We start from the raw sequence: 19110 nt of genomic DNA, 5'->3' as shown, positions 1-19110 counted from the left end.
ATATGAAAACTCATATTCACATTCACAATATAATGGCATTTTAAGCAGTTTATAAGTGTGTGTCATCATGCTTTTTTTTTTAATTTACAGTTACAGATCTGGAAATTTACAGTCACAAAGCTTGCAGGATATAAAAAATATTTGCAGTGGTCACCCTAAGTAATAGGATAGAAAGTGACTGTATTTTACTCACCCATATTTTCCAAAAGTTCTATGATAAGCCTGTTGCTTTGTAAATAACATTATAAACTATGTCAAAGGGTTACTCTGGAATAATATCATTAAATCTAGAATCTATTCATTTATGTATACCAACTATGTGTTAAGTACTGCTAGGGACTCCCATACACTTAAAATTTATACAAAAATAAATAAAACAGAAGTCTCTGATCTCAAGAGGCTCACAGTTCAATAGGAGAGAGACAAAAACAAACAGTTACTGTTCAGTGGGGTGAGTGCTTGAGGAGCATAAAGAGGGGGTCTATCAAACTCGGAAGGAAAACCTGAACAGAGAAGGGCCTGGTGAGCAGAGGCTTACAGAGTTAGCCAGACAACAGCACTCAGGCAAAGCACACCCCCTCTGACTTAAGACTTTTTGAAGTATTTCCATCAGCATATTAAAGATAACCCCTTTATGAAAATAAAGGAGAAAAACAAGGCTTTTTGTGGCAACTAGAGATTTTCCTAGAATCATACTCACAGGTCATAAACCTCAGCCCTGCGAGTAACTGAAAGAATAATCAGAATCTCGACTCCAATATCCAAGGCAGGTTGGAGATGATCAGCCTCCCAACTAACTCCATCTATTTAGGTCTATTTGGATCAGATCTCAAAGCAGTTCACGCATCCCCACCTGATTCCCGGTTCTCCTGCCTTGTTAGGACCACAGCACACTACCATAACCCCCTTGAATCTGCCGACAGCCTACAAATATCTTTCCTGTTTATGGGGGAAGGTGGTGAAGAAGATGGGCAAGAAAAGTTCCTTTATTAGAACTTCTTACGTGTGTTTTGTAACTATTTCGACAAACACCTGTGCATCAGGTCACATGAGAAGAAAAAGCAAAGAACTGAAAAAGCAGCTTCCCCTCAACATCACAAAAAGAAACAGACTCAAACAGGGACTTTCTTTCCTCCTAAGCCAGCACTCTTTCGAAGCACCACCTTCCCTCCAGATGGTTCCAGGTGCCACCATGTGGTTTTAGAATGAGCACAGAGACTATCCCTGACTTTGCCACTAGGGTTTCCATGGCTTCATCAGTGCTGATGGTCAAGGCACTTCAGCCATGTTTTTGGCTTGGTGAAAGTAACCAGATGCAACACTAGAAGGTCCCCATTGAGCATCCAGCAACAAGAACATCACCACTGTCCTGTGTCGGCACATCCTCTGGTCTAAGAAGCCCAAGAATGTGAAGATTTCCACTGTAACATTTCCACTAAAGCTACTGACTGAGTCCTATTGGTTGAGCAAGAAAATGACCAATTCCATCTCTCTATTTTAAGGTCAGGGCTTTTCTCCTCTGGGAATTAGCTTTCTCAGACCACTTTACATAAAAGTTCTCGTCTCTTAGGATCATTCAAACTGCTTGCTGTAAAATTTAAAAATAACCCATTTCTGATTATTGTCATTCATTGCCATCACTGGAAAATGTCAGCACATAGCTAGGAGTAAAGTCCCCAGCTTCTAATAGCATTGAAACATTATGTTCTCAGAGTTGTTTATAACAGGAGGAAAACTTAGAATTAGGTAATGCTGATGATTTAGCAGTCCCCTGTGTTGCAAATACTAACAGACATTGAAGCTCACAATGTGACCTTTGGGTACACATAAAAAATACATGATAAAATTGGTAGTCCTGGCATTGTATTTCCCCACAGGCCACCATCAGCATTGGGAGGCAACAAACCTTTATGCCTTTGATCACAGGAAAGTATGAGGAGTGATTTTGCTTAATCTTAAAAAAAGCATCTAATAAAAAAGAGAGCTTGCTAATAATTAACTATAGCCTCTGGACCTCTCTGGAGGACCTTTTAACTCTTTCAAAACTACCTTACAGAATGGGCGGACTTATGATGGTTTTATAGAGCACAAGGGACATATTCAGCAAGACATATTTCAAAAGAGGAATGGTATAGCCCAGTTAAATATTCTTTTCAACATGTTGAAAATTTTGTCCTAAGACCTATTAACGTGTTTTGCAAGATTAGAAAATCTATTTTTTACTTCATTCTCTCCTTTAACTCTCAGTGGGTTTTTATGATATGCTGGCGTGGTCAAGTACTGACAGAATCCTGGGTCTATATGAGCTGCCATCCTAAGAGTCAGTGAATTGATTAGCTGTGCAAAATGAGTATTTTCTGTACTGCTGACTGAATTTACACAGTTACCACGTTTTGAAACTGAACATGGAGGGGACCTTGAAAACACTCCAGAATGTTCCACAAAATACTGAGAAGGCTTTAACATTGGATCTCTTCTTGTTCCTTTCTACCCTTTGGCTTCCGGAATATTAAAAATATGTAATTATCGTAGAGATCGTGAGAACTTTGACTTGAAGCAAACCCTTCAGTTTGAACTCACAAAGTCTTCATAATAGATTTTACTGGTAATGAAAATAATTGCCTTCATGTTGTAGGGAATTAGCTCTGTTTCAATCAAATTTGTATTTAACAACAAAAACAAAAAATGATCTACAAATGCAAACCAGTGCATATTTTCAGGTTATTGGAGGCTGTAAAAGAGGTAGCTCAAATTTCCTCCAGACAATAATGTGTTGGATTTTTAGATCCTCCAGCCCACTATTAGATTAACATGCATTAGCACAGCTGGGGTTTGATACTGGTGCAGAGAGATGATTCATATCTGTTCGCTCACTCTTAATCTCTCAAGGTAAAAAATTAATGTGACTGCTACTCTAACGGGTACATATTAATAAAAGATTACTTTAAAAATAAACAAAACTCTCCATGATAAAATTTATCACCCTCAAATTTTAAATTATAAGATACTCATTTGTCTACACTGACATGATGCTCTGCTTCAGGATCTCAAAATATTGAATTAAGCTCTGACAATATCAACAGAGACACTTTCATTCAGTAGTATGTTAAGTAGATAAAACATTAAAGTTATCACTTGGAGGAGAACGCTTTTACTTTTATAGATCTGATATGTTGCAAGCCCCATCTCTCAACCTAACAAGTCCCCTCTCTTATCTGGACTGTGCCAATTCCACATTTAACAAGGCAACTGAATTTGGAGTGAGGTGGCTTCAAATTACATACTGACCTATCCCTAGCTGACTGTGTGACCCTTATTTATCATGTATGAACCTCAATTTTCTTCTTGGGCAAAGTGGTTTTTCACCTGCTCTGCTTGCCTAAAAGAGTTTCCTAAAGATCAAATAAGGCTTGCAGGACTTTTTTTTTTTTTTTTTAATATGTGAACATTATACTATGTAAGCTCCTTACACCAGTTAGAACTAAATTCAGTTGATGAGGAAGACAACTCAAAATGATAATGGCTCACACCCTATGACACAAGTGAGAACCTCATTTCTTTCTCATGTGAAGCAGCACAGAAGAAGCTTTCCAGGGTTTGTGTAATGGCTACAGAAGGCAAAGACCCAAACTCTTTCTCTTTTGATGTTTTTCCTCTTAATGCTCCACCATTCTTAGCCCCCACCTCCCTAGTCATGACCAAGATGGCTACCACCATCTTTGCATTCCAGATGGTAAGGAAGAAAAAGGGAGGGAGCATTTGTCCTCCCTTCAAGGGTACCTTTGGGAATTGCACATGACACTCCAGATGGTATATACTGGCCAGAGCTTAGAGACCAAGCTGCACGAGAGGTTGAGGAAACATGTGCCCAGCTGAAAACCTGACATCCTACTACAAAGAAAGGAGATGGTAGTTACTGGGGACCAATTAGTAATCTGTGACACAGATCATTTTTTCAGCTTCCGTAAGAATGCTACATGCTCTAGTACCACCTTTCTTTGAAGCCCTATTAAAACTCTATCTGGGATACATTTCTGTGAAACTCTATTCTCTAGTTTTTAGATGACACGGATCACACAATTAACTAACTACAAGAGAATATTTAACAGCAGATAGTAGTTTACTGCTGCCAAAATCTCTAACATGAGATCTCTTTACAACTTCTTCCTACCTCGCCTGCGCCACTAATTGCCAGAAGTCAAATTTATCCCTGTAAATATAGATGTGATTACATCATTTCCTTGATTAAAGCTTGTAGCAGTACCCTCTGGCTAAGGAGACCACAGGTTCCCATTTGTCCAAGACAGTCCTGAGTTCTGGCTCTTGTCCTTACTATCCCATCCAGTTTAGCACTTGTCCTGGATTTTTACTTTTTTACCAAAGGGATATTAATGCATTCTTACAAATATTAATACTTGTATAAAAATAAGCCATGCTGTGCTTACTGGACCTCTGCTTTATGCTTCCAGCTTCTGCCATAGACTCTTCCAGTGCCGAGAAGCATGGGCAATGAATAGATTTCTTACACATTTGATAAAATTGAGGCTAGCCAGTGATAATCCAACTCTCTCTTCCCAGTCCCTTCAAGAGCCAACTTGTTACATCTCCCAAGAACAGCACACATCACTGATCATTCATTCATGAAGCGAACTGCACTTTGATACATTTGGGTAGCATCAGTTAACTCCTAGTCCAGTGGCACCTCTTTCAAAGTGCAGGAAGTTACCAGACAGACAGTTGGCTAGTCAGGTGGAAACATGAAAATTATCAGTTAAATATAAGTGAGAATAGGTGCAGAAAAGAGAGACTGAGAAACCCTGCTAAAGGGGATATAGAAAAATTAAGACTGAATTTCCATTTTTCAAGAAAATGGATGATGAAAAAGTAACTCATGCCAAGTATTTATCAAGAATTGCTACCCACTGTGTGTGATACTGGTATCGCTAGCCACCTGAAAAGCCGAAAGCCTAGAAGTTGTGAAGAAACACGAGCAACCCCTCCAAAAGTTAAAAAGATTGTGCCCAAACATGATAACGTAGCATGTGCAGCCAGAGAAGGTAAGTTTCCATATCCCATGGTAAAGCATGACTTTTCATTGAGATCAAATGACTCTTCTAAATTAATATTGCTCGTTTTTAATTCCAAGCTGTGTTGTGCAAGTATGAAAATAAAGGGACAATCGTCATTGTGCTATCTCCATCAGTGGAAGAAAACCTCAAATAACAGTTTTACATCAGAGCCTACAGCTTCAAATAGAAAGTCAGTTCATTCAAAAGTGGTTCAATTGTCTTCATCAACTTACAAAATAAAATTGTTCATGCTGGCATAGTTGAAACAGCTGACATTTTTACAAATGATACTGTAAATTCAGTTAAAATTTTCAACATTGCCAATAGTTGTTTTTTTGTTGTGGTAAAACAATCAGAAATTTTGATGGAGCCCAGTATCGTAGTAAAAAAAAAAAAAATCTAAAGAAATACATTTAAAAGACAGGAATGATACAGAGCTCTACTTGGAACTGGTTGTAGTGCCCATGTGATTCACAAGTTTGTAAAAACTAGCGGTAGTACTCTACTGTTCAAAACACAATAGTATTTGGGAACTTTAGTTCTCAAATTTTATATATATGTATACTTACTACATAGTTACAATTATTTAAAGCTTTTAGGGATTTTTGATTACTAAAAACAAAGCTTACAACAAGGAAGTCATCAAAACTTACCCCTCTAAAAGTAACAGAAAAACTGTAGTGAAAAAATGAAATGACAAGAGTTTAAAGGGTATGTAAGTTTCAGTTTTCAGATTCTATAATTGTCCCTTAGAATAGATTACTTGTAGGGAGAATCCTTTGGTAGAGCTATTTTTAATCAGGTAAGTTTTTATTCTATTCTGGAGTGGAATAAAATTGAGAGTGCCTGTAATTTTGCAACATTTATATTTGGCAAAAATTTGAAAACATCATAAACAGACAACTTATTTGATTTTTGTTATAAAAATATTTGTTGGAGGTACACTGAATAGAGGGGGGAATCGCCCAAGATGTTTACACATTTCAATATGAAAAAATTGAATTAAGAACATCCTCCATTTAGCATAATGTGTTTTGAACATTCCTCAGTGCCTGCAGGGAGAGGATTTTCTCAATTAAAAAAAAAAGAGTTCATTGAAGTTATCAAACATTCTAATCGCGGTATCATAAAATAGAGGCTTAAACATTACTGTTTTATTAAAACCTTAAAAATAAAATATTGAAAAATATATTCAGAAAAATACTAATAGCATGGTATTAAAGATAGTTATAAATAAAAAACAGATTAAAATGAGACTATATGTCAAGAATAATTGTTTTGCTCATATTTTTGTCATCCTAGCTTTCATTTTTGCTTTTTTGCTTTAACATACAAGATGGTTTTTGTTTGTAGAAAGCATTTTCTCTTCAAAAAGTTTAATAGGGGCTCCTGGGTGGCTCAGTTAAGCATCTGACTCTTGGCTTCAGCTCAGGTCATGATCTCATGGTGAGGAAATCAAGCCCAGTGTGCGGCTTTGCACTAGGCGTGGAGCCTGCTTGGGGTTCTCTCCCCTTGTCTCTCTGCACCCCCCAAAATAAATAAACTTTAAAAACTTTAATAGAATCAGTATGATGGTCAACAAACCCAAAAAATTAAATTCCAATGATTTTCAGCATCTCCTTTAACTCTCAAAAGTGTCTCAATTTGGACATTAAGTTTTACGGTCACCCAAACAATAGACAACAGAATAAAGCTACATTCCCTGTGATGTGGGGCCTTCTGAACCTTTCTGGCCTCTTCTTCCACATTTCCACCCCACCCTTCCCCAAAGCCTCCATACTCATGCCACACACTGCTCACCCGGCCAGGAGCAGAGGTCACTGGCTCTGCTCTGCCCCCACACTTGGCTCTGGCTACAATGCCCTGTGCTCTCATAACCCGGGCGAACTCCAATTCCACCATTAACTCCAACTCCAGTAACTTCTGCCAGCTTTCCCTGGCTCTTTCTTCCCACCTTCCCACCCCCAGCACTAGTTTTGTGCTCATCTAGGTCCCCACAGAGCTTTACATACAATTCTGACTGCCACAGCCCCACTGTTTTGTTTCTGGTCCTTCTATCTGGATGGGGAGAGCTGAGATGTCATGAACTTTAGCCCCTTCATCTCTGTGCACTTAGAGCCTGACGCAGTACCTGACACATAGGGCTCATTAGGTACATATTTGTTGAATGGAATGTGTTGTAGTGCAGAGTTGGCCTTTCAGAATCTCCTAAAATAACTACGTAGGCATCTCCCTATTCTATGTTTGTACACAAGGCCCCTCCAGGACTTGATCCACTAGCTACTGAGCTCTAGCAAGGCCTGGTTGTCTCGGGAGGATGGTAGATTTATGATCATCTACTGGCATGCTCCTGCTAGGTCTCTAGGGTGAGTAATTAACTTCGGCTGTCTGGTGATAGATTTTAACTTCATAAAAATCAGAAATAGCAATCGTGTGTGTGTACGTGCGCATATGTATGTACGTGTATGTGTACACACACACACAATGAACCCTGATAAATAAGCCAAGAATGGGCCTACACACAAAACCTGCCTAAAAAGTCTAACTACCATAAAGGGTGATGAATATAATCTACGCCTGTTTTTTAAAGCCAGACATAGCCTCCTTTTACTGGATAACAGGGACTTAAGAAGATGTTCCATCAAAGTGAACCTGTGACCTATACCATGGTGGGGTCCATGTTGTGTTATAGATATAATTTAAAGGTGTGAGTGCAGATATGTGTATGTGTACATCACCAACACCTTGAATAGATAATACATTATTCAGATATCCACTGTCATCAGTAATGTTAAGAATTACATAGGCAAGGGGGTCCCGGGTGGTTCAGTCAACTACTCATCCAACTCTTGATTTCGGCTCAGGTCACGATCTCAGTTTGTGGGCTCTGAGCTGACAGCATGGAGCCTGCTCAGGAGTCCCTCTCTCTCACCCTCCCCCCACTCACACACATGCTCTCTCTCTCAAAATAAATAAAAACATTTAAAAGAAAAAAAAAGACAGAAGCAACAGCTCAGTAGTAACAGAAAGGCCTTAGAGTTAGGTCAGAATTCTGACTTCATCTTTCCTTGAGCCTCGGTTTCTTCCTCAACAACACGTGGCAATATTGTCTGCCATTCAGGGTTGTTCAGACAATGAAAGAGAAGATCAGGGCATAGCTAGCTAAACGGTAAAGTGGTTATATTTCTTATAAGGTCCGTCCTATCTGACTACCATATATAACCTGCTAACATCTCAAGCAGCCTAATTTTTATTCTCTCAAGTCCCCCAGGTCCCATCGCTGCCAGAGTCTGCCATCAGTGGCATTTGCAGCACACCCTTCCTCCAATATCCACACGATGCTGTCCTGCCCAGGATCTCCCCTGCTGCTTCACAGCAGGAAGCTCCCTCTAGAAGGCAAGAGGGGAGCAGGGTTCTCTGAGCCCACCAAAATTTGGCTGGGCTCCAGAGTCAGCCTGGTGATTCATGTCCTTTGAGCTGCTGAATGAATTTAAAGTGTTACCAAGGAATTTTGCAATTCACAGCAGGTAGATGCCGAAATTACAGAAGCACTTTCTTCAAATAAGTGGCAACGTGTATATGTGCCCACAAGAATGAAGGCACCTTGGAAAGCACCAGAGGAAACTTTTCTTCACACATCAGAGCAGACCGCCAAACACTAATGTCATTTTGTCACCTTCTAGTGTGTACAAATGCACAAATGCATAAGAAATCTTATCACAGAGAAGCCAGGTTCAGAGGCAAATATTTTACATCTTTTTAAATGTGAACAGTGAATTGATACGTAGGAAACTGAACAGAACTGACGAATGATTATGTTATTCAATTAATTCCCTTTACATAGGATTTAAAATCTTTCAAGAGAATTTTTCCTCTCCTTATCAATACAACTGATTTTTCTAAGTCTCTCTGCTGCATTTGGTGCAACTTTTTTTAGGTTTTTAATTCCAGTTAACATACAGTGTTATATTCGTTTCAGGTGTGCAATATAGTGATTTAACACTTCAACACAACACCCGGTGATCATCACAGCAAGTGATGTTCATCCCCCCAACCCACCTCCCCTCTGGTAACCGTCAGTTTGTCCTCTATAGTTAGAAGTCTGTTTCTTGAACAGTAAGATTTCATTCTTTTAAATTTATGGCCGGGTCATATTCCATTGTGTGTATGTGCGCACGCGCGCGCACACACACACACACACACACACACACACCAGATCTTCTTTATCCATTCATCAGTTGATGGACACTTGCACTGTTTCCATAATTTGGCTATTGTTGATAATGCTGCTATAAACATTAGGGTGCATGTATCCCTTTGAATTAGTATTTTTGTATTCTTTGAGTAAATACCTAGCAGTGCAATTGCTGGATTATAGGGTAGTTCTCTAACTTTCTGAGGAATCTCCACACTGTTTTCCAGAGTGGCTGCACCAGTTTCATTTCCATCAGCAGTGTAAAAGGGTTCCCCTTTCTCCTCATCCTCACCAACACCTGTTGTTTCTTAGGTTTTTGATTTTAGCCATTCTGACAGGTGTGAAATGATATCTTGCTGTGCTTTGGGGTTGTGTTTCCCTAATGGTGAATGATGTTGAGCATCTTTTCATGTCTGTTGGTCATCTCTATGTCTTCTTTGGAAAAACGTCTATTCATGTCTTCTACCCACTTTTTTTAATATTTACTTTTGAGGCAAGGGAGGAACAGAGAGAGAGAGAGAGAGAGAGAGAGAGAGAGAGAGAGAGGAAGACAGAGGATCCAAAGTAGGCTCTGTGCTGACAGAGAGCCTGATGTGGGACTCAAAGTCATGAACCTCGAGATATGACCTAAGCCAAAGTTGGGCACTTAACCGACTGAGCCACCCAGGTACCCCTGCCCATTTTTAATAGGATTATTTGTTTTTTGGCTGTTGAGTGTGAGAAGTTCTTTATATATTTTGGATATTAACTCTTCACCAAACATGTCGTTTGGAAATATCTTCTCCCATTCCATAGGTTGCCTTTTCGTTTTGTTAGCCTTTGCTGTGCAGAGCTTTTTGTTTTGATGAAGTCCCAATAGTTATAGTTTTGCTTTTGTTTCCCTTGCCTCAGGAGACCTATCTAGTAAAGTTGCTACAGGGCAATTTTCTCATATTTGGCTTTCAGCTTTTTTTTTTTTTCTTTAATGGACTTTAGCCAGCTCATTAAATCATGCACTGGATTTCAATTTCTGTAACTATTTTGTGCAATTCTGGGAGATTTGGATTTTGTGGGTTTTAAGGTTTTATAGTATTCCATTTAAACTGTGTCACCGTTTTAGCTATACTGGTTTTGCATTATTTTGTTGTCATAGTGGCCCTGGGGATAACAAAATGCATTTCTAATTTTTACAGTCTAATTTCACATTTTATCACTACAAGTTAAATATAGAAATCTGGGGCGCCTGGGTGGCTCAGTCAGGTAAGTGTCCGATTTGGCTCAGGTCATGATCTCATGGTTTGTGAGTTCAAGCCCCACGTTGGGCTCCATGCTGACAGTGCAGAGCCTGCTTGAGATTCTCTCTCTCTGCCCCTCCCCTGCTTGCTCCCTATCCCTCTGTCTCAAAATAAATAAACAAACATTTAAAAATATATATAGAGAAAAACCTTATAACCATACAGGTCCCTCTGCCTCTTCCTTTTATGTTCTAGCTGTCATAATGCATGACATCTATATGGACTAAAACCCAAAAATGTTGCTCTCAACGGTCACAATTTAAACAATCTAAAAGGAAAATACAGCCTTTGATATTTACCATTTTTATTCTTTAATTACTAAAGTTTCAAGTTTCCCTTTAGTATCATTTTTTCTCAGCCTAATTAACTGTATTTCTTTTGGACAGGTCTGATGGTAATAATTTCTTAGTTTTGCCTTCCTTCCTAATCTGTTTTTATGGAATACAAAATTCTGAGTTTATAGTTTTCTCTCCCCAAGCACTTTAAACATAGTTCCACTGTCTTCTGACCTCTCTAATGACAGAAACCTTCAGTAATTCACATTCTTGTCCCCCCTATATGTAATGTGTTATTTCAAGATTTTTTTCTTATTTTTGGTTTGTAGCAATTTAATGATGCAGTGTCTGGGTTCAGTTTTCTTTGAGTTTATCTTATTTGGGTTTTGCTTAGATTCTTCAATCTGTCAAGTTGTGTCTCTCACCAAATTTGGGAAGTTTTCAGTCATTGAGTATTTTTTTTTTTTTCCTGTATCAGTCTTTTTCTTTCCTTCAGGAACTCAAATCACAAAAATAGACATTTGGCTATTATCTCCAATGTCCCTAAGACTCCACTCTATTTATTTTTGCTCTGTTGTTCAGAAAAAGTATTACTGATCTACCTTTCTACTAGCTAACTCTTTCGTTGGTCATCTGCATTCTGCACTGAGCTATCTAGGCAATTTTTTGTAATGATATTTTATTTTTCATTCCCAAAATTTCTTTGGTCTCTGTTATGTTCGCCTATTTCCCTGTGTAGAAATTCCATCTTTCCATTAACGTTTTCATCTTGATATGGAACATAGTAATAGCAAATTGAAGTCTTTGATTCCAAACTCTGGCTCAGCGTGGGGTCTTTGTTCCTTGTGAATTGGCCACCTTTTCCTGATGGCTATTGTTTTTGCTATGTTGTATAACTTTGAATTGTATGGACATTTTGAGTATTATAAGATTTTAGGTCCTGCTAAAGTCTTCTGGAGAATTTTTATTTTTCCTTTGTTTTCGCAGGCAAAGGACCCAGTGAGGCCTAGTTCAAGCCTGTCTCCCCTGCCCTGGGCAATGGTTCCACTACCAGTTGGGTTTTCAAAGACTTTGCCAGACTGCTCTGGGTGTGTCCCATGCCTGCACAGGCGCAGCATGAAGCTGGAACTTTCTCGGGTTCAAACATATAAGTAGGACCCCCTTTCTTCAGCTTTTTCTCTGGCAGTCCCCACTCTCTAGCGCCCCGTTTTCTGGCCTGCTAGCCTGAAAGATGTGCTTTTTCTTAGAGTTTAAGCTGCAGCTACAACTCTGCAACTGGGGCCCAATCTCAAGGCAAGTTGGAGAATTTAAAAAGGGGAAATAATTGGAACTTCATTTCCATATGGACCACTTCTTCACATTTTGACTCCCTTGTATCATCTGTTCTTGCTAAATTTTTAGGGTTCTCAGGTAAATGCTTTTTGTGTTTTGTCCAGAGTATTAGTTGTAATCACTAAGAGAAGGAGGCTACTCCATCTTGGCCAACAGCCCAATTCAACCACTTGGTTGTTTTCAAGTCTTCCTGTTTCTCTTGTCTTACTCTTTCCTTATAGCTTCTTTTTCTTAATCTAATTACTTGAAGCGAAATTATGTTATTGTCTATCCCAATGTTCTACGATCAAGTTATTGCTTATAAAAGGTGAACTCTTACCTTGTCTGTTTTAGAATTTTATGATGTGAGTTCATCTTCAGTCAAAATCTTTCAGAATCCTTTGCAACCTGGCTGTGAATATTGTCCTTCTTAGTGGCTTTGCATTTGCTTCTCCAGAAGTCGCTGGTAGCTTATTAACCAGAGATCAATTTAATGAAACTTCTCACTATCACGATTTCTAGACTGCACAGATGGTATAATTTAGACTCAACACCTATGGGTATATAGTTTGTCAAGGAGGTTTGGTTTTTGGTTTTTGTTTGTTTTCCCAGCAAGGGCTCAGGCCAAAGACAATCTTTCTTGCCATCTCCCTGGGCCAGTAAGCAGTTTGTCTAGTTTCTTTTTCACAAGGGGTACAGCCAACTAACAGAGCAGAGCCATAAATAAGTAGAGAATGGATCTGAAAGCAATGAGTGAGCAACACCTTTCTAATCCAAAGTAGCTGAGGCCCAAGGAGGTCTCTTCATTCTTGTAAGCTGATCTCAGAACTCTGCTTTTCTTACGATCTTTCTGCATTCGCCACTAACCTGTCACTTGAGGTTCTTTTCCTTCATACCAGCCATGGGGCAAATTTCCTCTTGCATAAACTTAAAGAATAATTACCCAATGTTTCAGGGTCATGGTGAATTATGCTGCTCAGAGTCTCAATTGCCACCAAATCCAGAAAAGACAGACAGACTTGAACCAAAGGGAAATTGAAGTTTTTAAAGTTGTCTTGCTACCCCAGCAATAAGGATAACTGCTAGTTATAGTCTGGAGGAAAAAATATGCAAATCCAAATTATGGTACACATTTATTTCTAATTTCCCTGATGCATACAGAGGTCATTGACCTTCAAGCACTGGTCAAGCCATAATGGTTGTTCCATAATTTCTTTGGATCTTCTGAAGACTGGGAGTCACTGTTAGGAAAAAGTTTTCCATGTATCTCTCACTATTTCTGCACATTTTTTGAGCAGAGATACTAAGTGTCCTTTGTTCTGAACTGTCTTTTCAAGTATATTCATATAGCAAAAAGCCTTGAAATGTAGATATTGTATCTCCCTCCAGAACAAAGAGCTGGTTTGCTTACAGACTCAGAAGATAGAGGTAGTATTTCCCTGTGAAACAAAGGGCAGGCATGCCTACTATCTAATATAATAAAGAAAAGGTCTCTCTAGGGCAAAGCTCAAGTGTGCTGGCTGCACATATACAAAATTCAGGTCACCAAAGTTCAAGGTTCTTGTGTAACAAATCCACTGTGTTTGTGGGTATCATCTGGCCTCTTTAAGATGCCCTCTGAGAATTAGGAGTTGGGGACTGGTAATGAAAAATGCTGATTCTCTGGTTAATGCTATTGCTTGGAGTAATATATGGTCCTGTGCCTTTGACTCAGGAGTCAGTTCTGCAGCCGCCATGAAACTGGCAGTCTCACCTTGGAGACAGGCTAAAAACTCTTAGACCATCAGGGTTCTTGGCAGTTATGCAATGCCTTTCTATGTCTGCCCAGCCTTCTCACAGTACTTAGTTCTCCTCCAAGGGTGGTATAGCTGCCATGTGTTTGCACAGCACCTGGGCGTGGGCCAACCTACCAGGCCCTCGCAGGGTTCTATCCCTGAACCGCGTTTCTTAACGCACTTCCACAGATGCCAGAATTGGTTACTGGTTTCTTTGTTTCATCCCCACTGTTATTGATATTTCCCTTAGGTATGCACACACTTCATCATATCTCAACAGCTGTAAGCAGCAGCAAACACATCTCAGTATACTCTACGACCACTATATGCCTCTATGCTAAGCCTATGCAAATGCATTAACAAACCTCACTTGAGACTAAGGATGTAAAAACCCCACATTAAGTCCATCTATAGAGCTTTACTCTGAACTCCTATAACACAAGAGCTAAGCTTGACTACCCTATTAGAGCAACCTTTTAGAATTTCCTCATTCCTGAACAGGAGAACTTCTGTTCAAAGTGAATCAATGAGAGCTCTTTTAAAATATCTGTTAGAGGCCAGTAAACTAAAGTTTGCTTCCTGTGTCAAAGGCTGAAAGGGACAGGGACCATGTTTAATCTGTCAATATAAAGTATCACTGTGCCTCTACATTTTGATTCTATTTTACAGACAGTCTGGTTAGTAAGTTGTTAAATTCTAGGATTGACTCTTGATGGAGTCTGCTTGGTCTGGCAATGCATATTAAATAAATGAAATGAGTTACATAAATTTCCTGGCTATCTTATACTTTTGTATTATTTACATGGTATCAAAATCTGTTCCAGTTGCTATGGATGCATAACAAATTACCCCCAAATTCAGTGGTGTAAAACAGCAATGAATCATGCTCACTAATACTATGGGTCAGAAATTTGGATGAGGCACAGTGGGGACAGCTGGTCTCCACTCTATGATGTCTGAAGCCTCAGATGGAAGCCTCATAGGCTGGGAGCTGGAATTATCTGAAAGCTTCTTCACTAATGTCTGGTGGTGGCTCTCAGCCGGGGGCCTTGATGGCTCTCCACATTGACCATACCATGTGGAGTTAGTTTGTGCTTCATCACAGCATGGTAGCTGAGCTCAAAGGGCAAGTGTCCCGAGAGAGAGAGAACAGATGGAAGCTGTAACCTTTTTATGACCTAGCCTTGGAAGTCACCTAGCATCACTTCTGCCACATCTATTGATCAGAGAGGTCAAGTCTGCCCATATTCAACAAGAGAGAAGAGAGACCTCAGCTTTCAGTGGGAGAATGTCAGTCACAATTTAAGAAATGCATGTGGGATTGGGATATGTATATTGGTGTGGCCATCTTTGGAAATACAATCTGCCACAGTATGTATTTGTGGTAAATTCTCACAATAATCCTACAAAACAGATGCTTTCATGTTCTTCATCTTGGAGATGGAAAATGGAATTTAGGCAAGTTAAGCAACTTAGCCAAGATAACACAACCACTGGTGAGCCAAAGCCCACCCTTAACACATGCAATGCCTAACCACTTGCTCATACCAACAACCGTTAGTAAACTTACCCATACGGGAGCTTAGTTTAGACAAAGAGTTCTTCATCCCATAACAGGACATCATTTCAGTCTCTACCTGGAACCACTTTTCAGGATGCCGTTACCTGTCTAATTGATCTGGCCATCATCTCTGACGTATCTGGCACAGGACTTAAAGGCTTGTCCCCCTTAAGTTTCCTCTTATATTTCAACTGCTTCTGGGATCATATTGGCAATAGGAGCATAATGGAACTCACACAGCATAGTAATAACATGAATAATCTTTGGAGGCAGATAAACACAGGCTTAAACCTTGGCTCTAATACATTTTGTTCTGATGCAGTAAACAAATGACTTAAGTTCGCTAAGCCTCAGTTTCTTAACTACTGAAATGGGGACAATATACTTCTAGAACCTGGTACAGAAGGGGCATATTAATAAAAATAAGCAAAACATCTCTGACACCTGCCTCCACATTCTTACACAGCTCTGTGGGAACTTTCACCTCCCTAGAAGTAGAAGTTCCCAGGTGGGATCTCATGAATGCTTACAGATTCATCACCACACGATACCCACTTTAGGCTTCTTCTCTTCTAATCCAGACCCTTCCGCAGTGGATAGCCCCAGGAAGTCATCATCACTATGAACTCACCAGCGCCTCAGCACCTCATCACTCCTTTGGCTATAGGTGCTCCCCCAGGGAAAGGCTATCTCCTAATGAGACTCTAACAGCAATTTCTCAGGATGCCTGAGAAGTGCAATAATCAGTTTATCATGGGGGAGGATGCTCCGGCACCATTCCACTTGGGTCACATAAAAACAGTTTCTTCTGCGTTTGCTAGCAATTTCTCTTCTTCAGAGGGCTTGCACATTAGTCTTCGGGGCCAGTATAGAACAGATGCCCTTTTGCCCCTACCACAATTCATCCTTCCTCCTCACTCAATCTTTCCTTCTTTCTTCAGCCAAAAGCAAAAACACATGCAACTTACACAGCCCTTTCTTCTCAGATCTGTCCACAGTTTTAGAGACTCTCCTGACCTAACACAGTCACGCTACTGGTTACGTGCTCTCTTCTGCAGTTCCTCCCTTCTGATTTTAGGTCCTTTTCTCATCTCTTGCCCTTTGTCCTCTGCTCCTATAAGTCATGGTACATCTGGGTGGGCATTAGCTTGAGTTAGCTGCTTTTCCTAAAGGCAGCTGTTGCCCTGCCTTGTCCAGTCTGGACACCCCAATTCCATTGTTTAGATCCTCCAACTGAAGCAAACGTATGTAACGTTATCAGTTAGGGTCTTTACACACTTCATAAGGAAAAAAATCCATTGAGAAGGACTCAGATCCCATGTGGAAAAAGAAACTATATATAATTTACATGCCAATGACTTAAGCTGACTTAAATATATACTAAACAGCAAATAACATTTAGTGTAGTGCTGATGACAATTTATAACCCCTGGTCACTAAGAAATTTTTAAAAACCATCAGCCAGATATGGCTGAGGGGAGTATCTCTGCCATGGTCCGGTTTCCATGTCATTCCTCTGTCTTTCAGATCTGGGTCTTTTCTTGCCCAAGGATGAGTCCCTCTGTCCACATCTCTGTCTGGGCTAAGTGGCCACTCTCCTGTGTTAAGACTTAATACGAGTTATGTAATGCCACCCTTCTATATACATGTAAATTACTCAAAGGTCACTTTTTTTTAAGTTTATTTATTTTGAGAAAGAGAGAGAGCCCATGTGCAAGCAGGGGAGGGGCAGAGAGAGAAAGAGAGAGGGAGAGAATCCCGAGCAGGCTCCACACTGTGAGCGCAGAGCCCGACGTGGGGCTCGAATCCACAAACCGTGAGATCACGACCTGAGCCGAGACCAAGCGTCAGTTGCTCAATTGACTGAGCCACCCAGGCGCCCCTCAAAGCTTACTTTCAATTCAAATTCCTCATCAGTTCCATTTGTCAAAGGTTGCTCTCTCCAAATATGTTCTGCTAACTGCCATCTCTGACTGCTTGCTGCCGTAAATAGCACCGCAGTCCCCACACCCCGGTGCCACTGTAAAGAGACGAGAGACACGTTGTATAGCCCCAGGCTTTTGGTGAGAAGCAAGCTACTTCCAGTTTGGATCCTATAAGAAAAGCTTCCCTTGTTGCCCAGATCTGATACTTCCTGTGTTTCCATGGCAAACTTCCCTCCTGGATGCAGCTGCTTCTGAGGGCTGGGGAGAAGGGAACTATTTAACCATTTTATTCCCACAATGTACATTTTGTACTTTATTTCTATTTCCCCCTGCACACTACATTTCACTTTCTGTCCTTGTGCCCTTAATGGGTGCCTCCACCCTCCTCCGCCATATCCACACAACACGATTCCAGTTCTCAGTATGTGGGGTTACTCCCGGTTAACCCCTGGAAAATCATAGGCTTTGGCAGGAAAATACTGGATTCATAGTGCCACTAGAAAAGCATCTTTTCAATAATTCTTCCATTTCTAGCAGGACTGTCTTGGTCCCACTAGAATGAGTAGTTCTTTAAACCCCCAAGCCTGGGCTGTTGGTCACCACAGGAAGTCATCTGCAGCTGTGAAAACCAATGCATGTAATGAGGATAGTATTTTTGGCATTTTTAATAGATATATTTTCGTTTTCTCCTTAAATTATGCTCCTTCACAGCCTCAGGCTCCCAGCTTAGCCAAAAGGCATACTGCTGCAAAGAATAAGAGGCCATTGATCATGTTTTAGTCATAAATCTGACTTTTACAAATCTACATCAAGATAACAGTCATGAAAGCCAAGCTCTGGGTAGAGAGAAAAAGGACACTCCAAGCTGTCTTTGCCTCATTTAGCACAGTAAGAATCAGTGCTGGCTGACCAGAGTCTCACCAGGTGCCTCAGGAAGGAAGAGCCTGTTCACTCTCTCCCTCTCTGACCCCGACCCCGTATAAGCCTTGAATAGGGTTAACACCAGGTGACAGGAGAGCCAAATGGAGAGGTTTGGTACTTAGAACAAGCTGCCATGGAATAGCTGCTTCAGAGGGACACTGGTCATACAATGTGGCAGGGGAGACTTAATTCAGCCCCCAGAGGCTCCCTCAGCCATCACATGAGGTCAGAAGTATGTAGAGACTTCCATATGCTCTGAGAAAGGAAACAGGCTATATCTGATGGTACTGGGTAGAGAGCTTACCAGAGGGTCATTGTGGGGCATCACGGGGGAGCCTGTGGGGCTAGAGGGTCAGGTGGGGGGGAACAGCCTCTCCTCAAGCATAGAAGGGACACCAAATAAGCAGAGAGGACAGCCAAGCCCAAATGAACCCAGAGATTATGGAGCACAAGTCCACAAGTCCAGTAGCTTTGGCTACTGAGCAGCAGGGCAAATGGTCAGCAGGTACAGAAGAGACACCACTGCGGAGAACAGAGAGGCCAGAGCAGTACACATGTGGGTCTGACGTGCCTCTTTCCCACGGCCATGGGTCAGTAGACAGTCCTCTTGCCATACACAGAGAAACCACCTCATAAAAGGAACAGAGGGAAATCTGAAATTCTAACTGATTATCCATAAGATTCTGTTGCCCACCTTTGCCAAATTGGGCTAAGTTTTGTTTTCTTTTGTTTTTTTCTCTCCTTGTGGTAGACAGTTTCTGAGATGCCTCCCAATGATCCCTACCTCCTAGTAGTGTATACCTT

General features: G+C 40.6%; 2 long non-coding RNA genes across 4 annotated transcripts in view; one reads left to right on the top strand and one right to left on the bottom strand.

Annotated features, from left to right (window-relative positions):
• The window catches only part of LOC147577308 (uncharacterized), a 433319-nt gene that overhangs the window by 192723 nt on the left and 221486 nt on the right, over nt 1–19110 (bottom strand). The window lies entirely within an intron of this gene.
• The window catches only part of LOC147577309 (uncharacterized), a 34338-nt gene continuing 20058 nt past the window's right edge, over nt 4831–19110 (top strand). Inside the window, exon 1 of the long non-coding RNA XR_015255798.1 lies at nt 4831–5057. This is a non-coding gene — a long non-coding RNA (uncharacterized LOC147577309). The remainder of the gene's footprint in view (nt 5058–19110) is intronic.

This window comes from Puma concolor, chromosome C2 (assembly GCF_028749965.1).
Source record: "Puma concolor isolate L17-30 chromosome C2, mPumCon1.1.hap2, whole genome shotgun sequence".
In the NCBI taxonomy this organism is placed as follows: Eukaryota; Metazoa; Chordata; class Mammalia; order Carnivora; family Felidae; genus Puma; species Puma concolor.
This window is presented reverse-complemented; position numbering and strand designations above follow the sequence as displayed.